This window comes from Seriola aureovittata, chromosome 12 (assembly GCF_021018895.1).
Source record: "Seriola aureovittata isolate HTS-2021-v1 ecotype China chromosome 12, ASM2101889v1, whole genome shotgun sequence".
In the NCBI taxonomy this organism is placed as follows: domain Eukaryota; kingdom Metazoa; phylum Chordata; class Actinopteri; order Carangiformes; family Carangidae; genus Seriola; species Seriola aureovittata.
The window spans coordinates 25,828,475-25,841,567 of record NC_079375.1 but is presented as its reverse complement, the minus strand read 5'-3'; the positions used below and the strand labels follow the sequence as shown (position 1 = coordinate 25,841,567).

The following is a 13,093-nucleotide window of genomic DNA, read 5'->3' as shown; positions in this document are numbered from 1 at the left end:
ACACACACACACACATACATTCCAGCAGTGACTCTCTGTAGTCATCGCCTCGCGCTTCCAGTAACGGACGTGCTTTTGGATTTAGCAGCCGGTGCCTCCGCGCGGCGATGGTGTGAGGAGCCGCTACAGGTAAGCCCGGTTTAAACCTTCTGTTTCTCCGGTAACGTCGGAGCGCGTGAGGATTCAACAGCTTATATTGAATAGGACCGCTGCCTGTTGACCAGTGACTCACACACACATCTGTCAGAGGGACCACCGCCGGGGAAACGGTGTGTTTTATTTTGCGCGGGTTGACAGCCGCCGTTAACTGCCGTGTGTGCTGCACGTTCGTGATGCTCTCAGCTGCATTGCCGTTAACGGAGCAGCGGCAGCGGCGGCGGCGGCGGCAGCAGCGTGGGGGAGAGTCACGCCGCTGTCGCCCTTCACTTTCATGTGGCATCGCTCACGTTTTCAAGTGTAACGTCACGAAATGCCTCAAAAATCCCGGAGCAGCTCCCCGGAGGTGATCCGCGCGCCGCCGACCCCCAAACCCCGATACCGGGCAAAGTTTGCGGCTTGACTGACGCCGCTGCCGCCCAGGCACCGCGCGTCTCACACGGGGGAGCCGAGGCGCGCTCAGCGGAGGCGCGGTGGTGTTGTCAGGGAGGGGGGTGGTGGTGGTGGCGGGGGTTCCTCTGGTGAATAACCGCCTGAGATTGAGGAGATTCAGGGTTTGTGGCAGCAGCTTCACAGCCGCACCGTGAGCGGTCTGAAATGTGATGTGACATCCGCTGCGTGTCGCACCGACGCCTCCTGGATGCCGTCGGATTGAATGTGCATATACGGCACAGCTGGATGCAGGGTTGCCATGGAGCAAACAGAAGCTCATCCAGCTGCGGTACCGGCAGATAATTAGCATATCAGCCCCTGAGATGAGATAGAACAGGCTCGCCCCGCGCTGCTGCGTGTAGTGCGGTGTGTTTTCGGCGGGGACGTGCGCGGAATCTTCCGCTCCACTGAGAAGTTGTGAGCTCGGAGGAGCCAGCGTCAGTTGTCGCCTGTGGCGGAGGATGAGAGGACACGCAGATCCCGCATGTTTCTAATTCAAGAAGACAAACTGGTAAGAGAGTGGGCAGAGAGTCGGTTCTGAGAGGAGTCCTCTCCATTATTATAAACCCACTCCACTGCACGGAGAGATGCATCTGTTACTGTACACCACCTTCAGTAGGGTCTGTCCCCGTGCGGCTCCTATACAACATTATAACAGCGTTTTCCGATTGTTGGTATCGTCTTTTTAACCAATTAAATAAAATATGAGTAAACATGTTACATTTTAAAAGGTGAGGGGTCAAACATCTTATTCGGTGATAATGATAATAATAAATGATAAAATTAATAAATCAAAGAGCATCTTTAGGTCACCAGGTGAAGCAGTTCACAGGTGAGAACAGCACCTATATCAACCAGTTAACTCCAGTCAGGCTCTTTACAGTCTGTGCACACAGCTGATAATGACTGATACACTGATCAGTTTATTAGGAACATGTAGATCAACCTGATGGAGTCTGATACAACAGTCCTGCAGTAAATCCTCCTCCATGAAGCTGATAATGTTTTTATTAAAATCGTTTCCGACAGTTGTTGATGATCATTATAGAGGATGTAGTGTTTGGAGGTGTTTCTGATATTTACCTGGATTCACTGATAGAACTGGGGTGGACAAAATAATAGAAACACCTGAGTGTCCTTTATACAGCAGTAGTTCTGTGTCGTCGTATCGTTTCCAAATATCTGTTATCGGTCTCCTTGATCATCGATAATAATAATAATCAGCCCTGGAAATGACATATCGGTCAATCTCTAGTCTTGTTATCCATTTCTACATGAAATGATAAATCACTTCGTGGCGGGGGTGGGGGTGGTATCATTTTTGTGTAAAGTCAATTTCTTTTGCATTAGTATTTATTATTCAATCGTAATAATAAAATGGCACCACAGGGCCACCGTAGACAGGAAATAAGGACACGCCCACTCACAGCAGGCGAGAAAAACCCACACAGGTACAAAGACGGTCCAAAGAAAACAGTCACAGCGAGCTCTGTGGAAGATGCTGTCTGACATTTACTCTCAGAAGGCGGTTTGCTTTTTAAAGCTCCATGTTTTCTTCTTCTTCTGTGTTTTTATTTCGACGTGTTGATCCATAAGAAGATTTATTTAAACCATCTCCTCTCTCAGGCTTCTCTCTGGAGCTCCAGCGAGATCAGGGCGTTTTGTGTCGGTGTCTTCTGATTGGCTGACTGGTTTCCTGAGTGATGCACGGTCAGGCCACCCACAGGTGACGGGTCGTAACCTGCTACTGCAGCTCGGTCAGACTCACTGGTAAATGCAGATGGAGATGGTCGGTCGGCGCCGAAGAGAGCTGAACCCTCGCTGCTCGTCTCTAACGTTTCTCTCCGTAGGAAGGCTGTGCAGGGATCTATTGGCCGCCTGACAGCCAATGATTGTGCAGCGTTTCCTCCACATGTTTCTGTGTTGTAGCTGCTAGCCCAGTGACAGAATGATTACTCCTTGTTTTGTTGTTAATTATGTTATAACAGCAAGTTAAAGCTGCAGCGTTGAGCCTCACAGGAAGCCTGTAAATGCAGCTGCGCGTCGTAGCGTCCTGCTCGAACTGTGTGGCGGCAGTCGGGATGTACTGCATTTTTATATGAATTCTCTTCTTCTTCTTCTTCTCCCCTCATTCTCTCTTATCAAACATATAAAGTTTGGGGCAGTTTGGATCATGCGTGTCGGATTACGAGTAAATTGATTTTTCATGGCGAAACATCGAGATTCGCCGCAGCGCCACGGGCAGGTCCTCCAACAAAAACTCAAAAGCTTCGAGATTTAACATCGCTAAGGTCTTAAAAATGAGATTTACCAAATATTAGCAACTCTCTAGGAGGAGTTTGTTTAATTCTAATGCCTGCAAATGGCAAGGAAATTGAAAATGGCAGACTTCCTGTTGGGTCGAGACTGTGCGTGCAAGAGGCTTTTTTTTTGGTAAGTCTTGGCATGTTTCACTTGCCAACCGAGTTTCATGCATGTAGGTCAAACCAAGGGCAGCGTTGTTCTGATGCAGTCCTGCGTTAAAACAATGAAAGGGACTGTGTTGGTTTGTAGCTTCAGGCTCCAGTGAGACATGAAATACAATCCAGGAAGTCCAGACTGAGGAACACGTGAGTGAATCTGAAACACTGGTTTGTGAACTCTTCACTCACGTCTCTGGGAAGCTGCGGTTGAAGCAGTGAAGCTTCTGTGTCTTTAGTTGCAATGATTGTGCAGAAACAGCAGAAACACAGCCTTCATGTTACATCAGTAGATCACCAGCAGTGTGTGTTTGCATGTGTTTCAGTGTTTTGCAGTGTTGAGTTGATTTGCTGTTTTCGTGACCGGCTCCACTCAGATGAAAGCGGAGGCTGTGTGTTTTCAGTCATTGTCATTGTTGAACTTTGGGAATTTATTGAGCAGATCAACGTGACTGAAATTAGGTCAGTTCGTCATGATGCTGATACATTCAATTACCTGCCCGACCTTTTTCAAAAGAACCATTTTACACTGAATACACAGTAAGAAGCAGAGCTCAGGCTCTAAAAGTAAAACACTGATTCATGAAGTTACCGGTGAATAACTGCAGCAGACTAATGAGGATTCTACATCGTTCATAAAAACATTTTGCTCCAGTGGATAAATGAAAAGATCATTGTGTCTCTGCACTGACAGCAGCTGTGCTCCTCCGTCCTTCTCATCCTGCTGAACCCTGAAGGGTTTCATTACATCCGACACAAACTTCACCTGCACTCGAACATGAACTCATTAGAATTTGGCGGTCAAAGGTCAAAGGTCACTGTGACCTCACCAAACATGTTTTTGACCATAACGCAAGGGTCTTTCTTCACTACATGTGTTGATGCGTTAACTAAAACTAATGAAACAATGAAAACTAGATGTGAAAAAAACATTTTGTTGACTGAAATAAAAATGAAAATTTATTTAAAAAAAACAAAAAAACATAAAAACCATAAATAACTGAAATTGTATTCTGCGTTTACAAAACTTAGATAAGCTCAAATTATAGAGAAAATGTCTAGATATTTTTATGTCAAACACACATGTGTTATAGTTGTCTGTTGTGGATGTAGTTCATCTGTGAACACATTTATAAAATGGCTTGATGTTCTGTTGAGTTTTTATTACGCAATACTTTTTCTAGCCTTTTTGAATATCACCCTGACAAATACCACATATAACAAAAAACTAAAACTGACACTGAAACTGATAAAAACTAAACTAAACATTTAAAAAAAAAAAAAACTAAACTAAATTAAACTAAACGAGCAAAGCTGCTTTAAAGATGAATTAAAACTGGAACTGAAAACAGAAAGTCAAACAACATATAAATAAAACTGGATGTAGCTTCTGTGACGTCACCCACAGGTTTCTGAAGCTTAGAGTGAGCTGCTCCACCTTCGCCATCTTGGCAGTGTCTGACTCCGCCCCCTAACTCCCAGCTAATCTAAAAACAGTCAAAGAGGAGGAGCCTGTGTGGAGCTGAGACTTTGGTTCATGACGGTTTGTGGCGATTATACCCTCACCCACCTGTCACTCAAAGAGGCCACGCCCTCAATCATCCATAACTTTAGTCCTTAATAAAATGTAAACAGGTGAGTTGTATAAAAAGGTGAGTTATATAAACAGGTGTCATGAAGGAGGAAATTAGCTCTAGAGACCAAAACAGTTTTTGTACCAGGCTGTAAACATGTTATTTCTGCTGTAAAGTTGGACATTTTAACATGGGAGTCTATGGGGACTGACTCACTGTTGGAGCCAGACTCTAGTGGTCGTTAGAGGAACTGCAGCTCCTGGTTCTTCATGTTGATGCTTCATGTTTCAGCCTCGGAGGTTGATGCTTGGTTCAGACACTTCACAACACTGATCAGGAGCAAATCATATCTTTCCCAGTTTGAAACACGTCTGTTCACAGAAGTTGTTTCCATCAGCTGTTGCGTGTTAATTCTAACAGCCAGTTGTTTAATGTCTCTCACACATCACCTGTATGACTGCAGCTGACCTCAGAGGCAGCCTGTCGCACCATGAAGGAAGGTAAAGACGTCTTACCGTCACGGTCCTCTGTGTGTTCAGAGACAACATGGAGGAGACGGTGGTGCTGATGAATCTGCTCTGTGTTTCAGCTCTTTGCTGCAGTTTGAGAGAACAGTTCGTCTCTGACCTTCCTGACTGTTTCACTACATTAGCTGCTGGATGAGTCACTCGCCGTGTCAGAGAGAATTCCTGTTGGTGCGTTCGCAGCTCTGGGTTTTGATGCACTGCCTAGACAACACATCTCGTGTGAAACACAATGAGCGGCTCGACACTTAGAATATGACGTGACGAGTTGTGTCTGAGCGGCCCGTTACTCCTCCGCTGTCACTTCCACTCGACGTGTGATGTTCATGCACTCACTGAATTACTGTGTGATGGAGTTTTAGGCCTGTGCTTCCCAAAAGTGAAATCTCCAGGAAATGTCTCTGAAAACGAACAAGGAAAAACAGTCTGCAACAGTCTGTAAGTGAGACTGTGTTCAGGGTCAGGTGGTGGTTAATGAGTCAGACTGTTTGGAGCAGGAACAGTTTAGTTATGTTGTAAAACACTGAATGGACCAGAGTGTTGAGGTTTACATCATCACAGATCGCCCACAGTGTCGGAGATAGAGATAGAGAGAGCCCCCCCCCCAGCAGAGCAGCCCAGTTAAAACACTGGCTTACCTGTAAGAGCGCTGTGATGAGTAGATCAGTAATTCATGAACCTAAAACACGAGTCACTGCTGGTGCTGATGTGAGGCGGGAGGTTGTTTGTATTAAGGAAGGAGGAACTTTCGTCCTCATTTCAGCCGCCTGCCGTTTCCATCACCTGGTTACTATGGGAGGCCATTTTAATCAAAATTAAATAAATGAATAAATAAATAAATACAGCTAGGGGCGTGGTGAAACGTCGCCCCCACTGTTGAACTGCCCCCCCCCCCCCGTCTCTGCAGCCACCTCCCTCCCCTCCGCTGTTTCCACACTTAAGTGGAGGTATTTTAGTGTTCTGTGATGAATTATACAGAACCTCCTGCTGTGGAACCAGCAGCAGCTTTCATACAGTTCATCCACTTCTGCCTCCGTCAGCTCCGTCAGAACCGACCACAGACACTGCTTCATCACACACCATACCAACATCTGCTTTAATATCAACATCTGCTTCATTATCAGCATCTGCTTTAACATCAACATCTGCTTTATTATCAGCATCTGCTTTAATATCAACATCTGCTTTGTTATTAACATCTGCTTTAATATCAACATCTGCTTTATTATCAACATCTGCTTTATTATCAGCATCTGCTTTAACATCAACATCTGCTTTAACATCAACACCTGCTTTATTATCAACATCTGCTTTAATATCAACATCTGTTTTTATATCAACATCTGTTTTAATATCAACATCTGCTTTAATATAAACATCTGTTTTATACAAACATCTGCTTTAATATCAACATCTGTTTTTGTATCAACATCTGCTTTAATACAAACATCTGGTTTAATATCAACATCTGCTTTAATACCAACATCTGCTTTAATACAAACCTCTGCTTTAATATAAACATCTGTTTTATACAAACATCTGCTTTAATATCAACATCTGTTTTTGTATCAACATCTGCTTTAATACAAACATCTGGTTTTGTATCAACATCTGCTTTAATACAAACATCTGCTTTAATATCAACATCAGCTTTTATATCAACATCTGTTTTTATATCATTATGTCATTATGTCACGTTATTATGTCATTCTGGTGCATCTATACGTCACGTTTTTCTTCACTATGAAATATAAATTTTCACAATCACATTTTTAAGCACTTGATTTTATGATGTAGAACATTATTTGTGAGTGTGAGCTTCGTCCTGACGAGTGACTCTCTGCTGCAGTGAAGCGCTCTGACTTCATGTCTTTCATCAGGAGGGTTAAAGCTGCAGAGCTTCACACATACTCGTGTCTTTCTCAGTACAGCCAATGGACAAAAGCTCAAGAAGTGTGAAGTCAAGCAGCAAATAGATACTAGAGATTAAATTATGCCCCCCCCCCCCCCCCAACATCTGGTGGTGGTTTTGTACAACTGACTTAAATCAATTTTTAATCATGAATTTCATTTGTTTTGTTCACTTTGTTTTCACACGTGGAAACGGGTTTTCTTCTTGTGTAGTGAGAGAGAGAGAGAGAGAGAGGGAGAGGAGGAAGAGTGAGGGATGGAGCTGTTGCACCTGCTCTCTGTTGTCATCATCATCCTCATCATCATCATCCTCACTGTGTTTTAATGCAGCTCCATTCAACACGTAGTTGTTCTCGTGTGGACAGCAGTCAGCGAGCGGCTGAGCTGCAGATATCATTATTATTCTGGAGGGAAACTTTAGCTCAGTTTGGGGAAATATGGCGTTAATCATTATTATCATGTGGATTTTTTATTTTTCATTATTCAACCAGTGAGTTCAGAGTCAGCACATTAAAACTAATCAATCTGTTTCTCCTGGTGATCAGTGCAGTCTGTAACACACAGGTGAAACATCAATCAGATACATGAAGCGACTGAGAGTCAGTTACAGGAAATACACACGACTTAATACTTCATCATTTACTACTACACACTGCTGACACAGACCGACACGACCGCCACTAACTGCTCCTACAGTGACTCTCCAGTGAGGGAAGACATGACGTGATGCTGGTGAGTAAAACAAAATAATGAAACCTTCACTGGAAGCAACTGGTAAAAGTTAAGACTGAAGTTTGGAGGGAGAAGCTGTGAGTTCACCTGGCGAGCAGGACACAAGGTTCATGTCAGTCATATGTCTGTGGATCAGCTGATCCAGTGTGAAGGTGATGATGAAGAGTAGCAGAGCGTCATGGAGACGGAACTGGGTCACCTGTCAGTCCCTCCAGGAAGTCGCGAAAATTAACGCAAATTCAACCAATCCATGTGAATTCTGTGTGACCTTGTATTTTTGTATCATTGCAACTTTTCCGCATCGTCAGAGTTTCCCTTGAGTTGAACCAATCACAGCAGTCCCTGATCAAATCCATGATGATGTCACCAAACTCACTTCCTTGTTTGTGGTATTGAAGCATGTGGTGAAGCTGCAGACGTGTGTGACATCACTGTTAAAGACCGAGTGAAGACGTTCAAACGTGTCTTACGTTAAAGGGTTAAATAGTTTTGTGGCGCTGCAACATGGTGGAGGAACCACAGGTGTAGAGCTGCCGGAGCCTCCGCAGCGACGCTCCACTACATTTATTCTCCAGAGGAAATAAAATATCTACAGTCACATGATCACGTTTATTTATCTACGTTTGAAGAGCTTGAAGATCCGATCATCACTGAAGAGTCTGTCATGGAGAGAGCTGAGAAAAACAGCTTCACAACAAGAAACAAGGAAGTGAGTTTGGTGACATCATCAAGGGACTGATCAACAAACGTAAATAAACAGGAAGTGTGTCGCCTTTTCAATTAAACTTTAACGGAGAACAAAGTAACTTTTGTTCATCTTCATGTGTTTCTCTGAAGCAAACTGTTACAGCTTAAAGTGTCCCTGTGCAACACAGGCGCAAACTCGGTTCCTACGTCCTGCATAGAGCCAAAGAAAATAAATCATATAAATAACGTGTGTAAACAAACAAAATGACATAAATATTTAACATAAACATAAATGTTTAACTGCTGTAAATAATATGGCGGTTAAACAAAAATATTTTACTATTTTCAATGGATGCCTCTCTCTCTCTCTCTCTTTCTATCTCTCTCTCTCTCTCTCTCTCACACTCACACACACACACCCACACACACACACACAGAGACAGCAAACCCATCTGTCACAGTCAGATTGGCTAAAAATAACATGTACATGTGTAATTTGCATTTAGAGTCTGGATTAGTTAGTTAGTAGGTTTTGGGTAAGGTAACGGTTAGGCAGTGAGTTGTGATGGTTCAGGTTAGGGAGAGGGGATAAGGATACCGTGTGTGTGTGTGTGTGTGTGTGTGTGTGTGTGTGTGTGTGTGTGTGTGTGTGTGTGTGTGTGTGTGTGTGTGTGTGTGTGTGTGTGTGTGAGTGAGAGAGAGAGAGAGAGGGTTCCCTGACAGTAGGTGCTTGCCAACAGCATCTCTGCCTCAGTAGATACATATAATCTGAATGAATATTTCCAGCCACATCAGAAGCAGCTCAGTAAACGAGTGAACAGGAAGTGAGCTGATGAGCGTTCAGACGCTCACGGTTCGGGATCAGGACGATATTTTTAGGCGCAGAGCTGATGTTTGTGCTGGTCCCACAGGGAGACGTGAGCCAGCAGCAGGCTCCGCCCCCTCCCCCGGGATGCATTCACTGAGGTGTGTGTGTGTGTGTGTGTGTGTGTGTGTTACCTTTTGGATCTTGTCCAGTCTGTTGCCTTTGAACCAGACCAATCAGTGAGCTCATGAGCCCACAGTGTTATCAGTGTTATTGATTAGACAGATGTGTTTGCCGTACTACGACACGTGTCATTGCTCTGATTGGTTGTAAGTTCATTGCTCTGATTGGTTGTAAGTCTATCCAGCTGCCTGAGGTATTTATGTTTGTGACTGTTGATAAAGCCCCTTGTAAACTGAACAGGAAGTGAGAGCAGGGCTGCGATTTTTCCTCCAACGATTATAAAAACAAGATAATCAAGAGGAAACGATTATTGTATCTGAGCTGCTCAGTGAAATAAATTATTTTTAGTTAACGTTAACGAGTCAGACCCTCCAGGATTTTTTTTTTGGGGGGGATTGTTTCGGCTAAAATATTTGCGGCAGCTTTTCTTAAAAATTGCGATGTGATGTTTTTAGAATTTTTTTTTTTTCAATGAAACTTTGGGAGAAAATAAAAATCACAAAAGATGTTGCTATCTTCATTAAAAATTATAATAATATTAATTCATTAAAAATGGAACTCAGCAGCAGGACAGACAGACAGCGAAACTGCAAAGATATAGGAGAGACATGTGGCAGGACGTATGGTGATGTGTCGGCCCAGGTCCGGTAATAACCAGAGCATAATGCAGAGTAATTACCTCGGAGGGTTAAAGCCAACGCTGCATGTTGGCTTTTACTTCCCTGTGTTTTCAGCTCAGTTTAAACACGGAGCCGTAAGACTTTATCGAGAAGCCAACGTTGCAGAGAGACACACAAAAAAAAGAAAAACTCAACCCAGAAGCACCTGAAGAAAAGCAGGTGATTAACTGTCGGTTGGAAGTTATTGGTTTGAGGCAGCGAGGGGAAGTGTGTGTGTGGAGGTACGTGACAGCCAGCGCAGCAGTTAATCTGCTCAGGAGCGCTCGCAGCTGACAGAGTTGAAAGATTTTGCCTCCTCAGCACACAGAGTCCTAACGCTGCTGCTCAGAGGACATGTTGGATTGACAGGAGGCTCCGTGTGATTACAGGAACACTCGGAAACAAATCAGACTCTCAACAAAGATCCTCTATAAACACCGCGCGCAGTCTATAGCATCTGTTAGCGCAGGGGGAGTGGAGGAGATGGAACGCAGCTTTTCCACATGAGCTGCTGTATAAGTCCTGCAGAGTGTCTGCTTGCCTACAGTGTTGACACATTGTGTAACTTCAGATGCGATTACAGAGCCGTGCATGGCGGCCATGTGGCTGTGGATAATGAGAGCAGGGAGCTTCAGGAGGAAGAGCCGGAGCTGCAGAGGGAGGGAAACACCAGCGCCAGAGTTTCATCAGGTCGTGTTTTAGCATTAAAAAAACCCCCAAAAAATCCTTTTAAAGCTTCATTCACACAGAAAAAAAAAGAGAGACGTCATGTTCATGTGTGAGATCACTGCTGATAAATAATCTTTATTCTTGTCCAGGAAAATCTACATGATTGTACATGATTCCATTTTGATTCTTGGGCTCAGGAATCGATTCTCGCTTCAAAACCGATGGTAATAGGACACGTAGTATATGACACTATATATTTCATATATATATATATATATATATATGGTGGTCAGAGCTGTAGTGCTATTTGTTGTCTCTCGTTTCTAAGGTGATGGGTCACTGTTCCCACGGTGACAAGTTCACATGGATCAGTCACATGATCAGCTGTCATGAACGGTTTGATCGCAGGTGAAGGAACACAAGTAGTTTGTGTTTTGAATAATTTATCCATTTAATTCACTGAGCACTTTTAAGGTGGAATGACTTCTTCTGTTACTCAATGCAAGATTGACGTTTGGAAATTAATCAATAGACCTTAAATGTCAATATGACTCGATACCTTCTCTTGTGCTTTAGCCATCATGTCTCCTGCAGACCTCTGCTGCACGCTGATATGCTCATTGTACTGTGGATGACAAAGTCATTGCATTTCCTGTGGCTTCTTCAAAATAAAAGCCACCTTGTGTTTCTCTAGTTGAATGCTTTTAATGCAAATCAGCAGCAGCAGCTACGTCCAGCTCTGACCTGGTGCAGACAGAGCGGTGAACAATCAGCCTGCTCTGAAATAAAAGAGATAGATTTACTCTGGACTACGTTCTGGAGCATTTCCTGTGAATCACGCGGGTTAAAGAGAAATGTAGATGCACTGAATGGCTATCGCAAAAAAAACAAAACAATCATAATAGAACCTCCTCCTCGTGGTCGTATCCCTCCGCCACTCAGACTAGTTCCAGGTCACATCCCTGTTCATCCACAGTCATAGAAAATATTAAACATTTTTGTGAAAGTTTTCTGGAAATATTGCATTCACAAGGCCAGAATCATGTTCTGTGAGGTCACTCTGACCTTGACCTTTGACCCCCAAAATCTAATCAGTTCATCCTTGAGTCCTAGTGAATGTTTTTGCCAAATTTGTTCCCTCAAAGCGTTTCTGAGATATCGTGTCCATGAAAATAAGACGTATGTACGCCGGCGCAGAGGCTTCCTCCTCCTCCTCTTCCTTTTCTTCCTCTTCCTCCTCTTCCTCTTCTTCCCACCTGATCATCTATTCCGTGTGACACGAGGTGCACATGAGACTTCTCATTGGAGGATATTGGCTGGAACAGTTTGATGACACACACCTGTTTGTTGAAAGATGCTCAGCTGTACAATTAAAGCTCAACTGATTGGCTGATTAGTCTCATGCGATTAAAACAGGTGATGTCACAGGTGGGAGGGGACTCATACCTGGTATTCTATAAGCACCTTTCATTTAGACTGTGTGTGTGTGTGTGTGTGTGCAAAGCTTTGAACTCAGTGAGGTCCCTCTGGTGATGAATTTCAAACACAGCACGACCTTTACTTCACACGGTAAAGGTCACGAATCATTGACGACATGAGGCTTCGTCTTAATTGCTTCAGGATCACTAACATGACACTCCAGGTGGGCGGGGCCAGAGCTGAATGTTCCTGAGTGACAGCAACAGAAACATGTTTGTGAAACAGTGACTGATTGAACGTTTGCCTTCAGATCAGTTATTTGCTGCTTTTAATCTGGCCTTCAGAATAAAAGCTTTTGATCTGGCCTTCAGAATAAAAGCAGAGAATTGTACAGTAGACAGTAGGGACGCTCTGATCACGTTTCTTTTTTTTTTCTTTTTTTTTTTCTCTTTGCTGCTGATACCGATACCGATCATCTATAAGTGAGATCGTCCGATTCCGATCAGGTTTGGCATGCAGTGCAGATGGCGTGCGTTATATCAGTCTCACGTGGACGACATGTTGTTTTGTTTTGGCGGCCTGTCGGTGGGAGGCGGGGCTAAGCTACACTGCACACAGTGTTTCTCTCAGAGTATTAACCACAGCTGATCGGTTTGAAGGTGATTGGTGACCAGGAGCATCAATCCTGATCTACCAATCACATATTTTTATTTAAAATCAGCTGATCATGATCAGCAGCCGATCAATCAGAGCATCCCTAGTAGACAGTCACAGTCCGATGTGTTCGGTTGACAGTAATTTTGCGTAAATATTTTTGGGTTTGACTTCAGACTCCAGGGAATGATAATTGAAGTTTGATATTTCCTGATTAAAACAAATAAAA

The 13,093-nt window shown here is 43.7% G+C and overlaps 1 protein-coding gene across 7 annotated transcripts in view; it reads left to right on the top strand.

Annotated features, from left to right (window-relative positions):
- dlgap1a (discs, large (Drosophila) homolog-associated protein 1a) overlaps positions 1–13,093 on the top strand; it is a 70,885-nt gene continuing 57,792 nt past the window's right edge. For 5 of the 7 annotated variants that reach the window (XM_056390772.1, XM_056390770.1, XM_056390769.1 and 2 more), the window contains exon 1: positions 15–129. The gene's annotated coding sequence lies outside the window, so the exon portion shown is untranslated. Of the gene's footprint in view, positions 130–733; positions 1,100–13,093 lie in introns of those variants that run through there. The other 2 variants (XM_056390766.1, XM_056390767.1) reach the window with 2 other exon arrangements.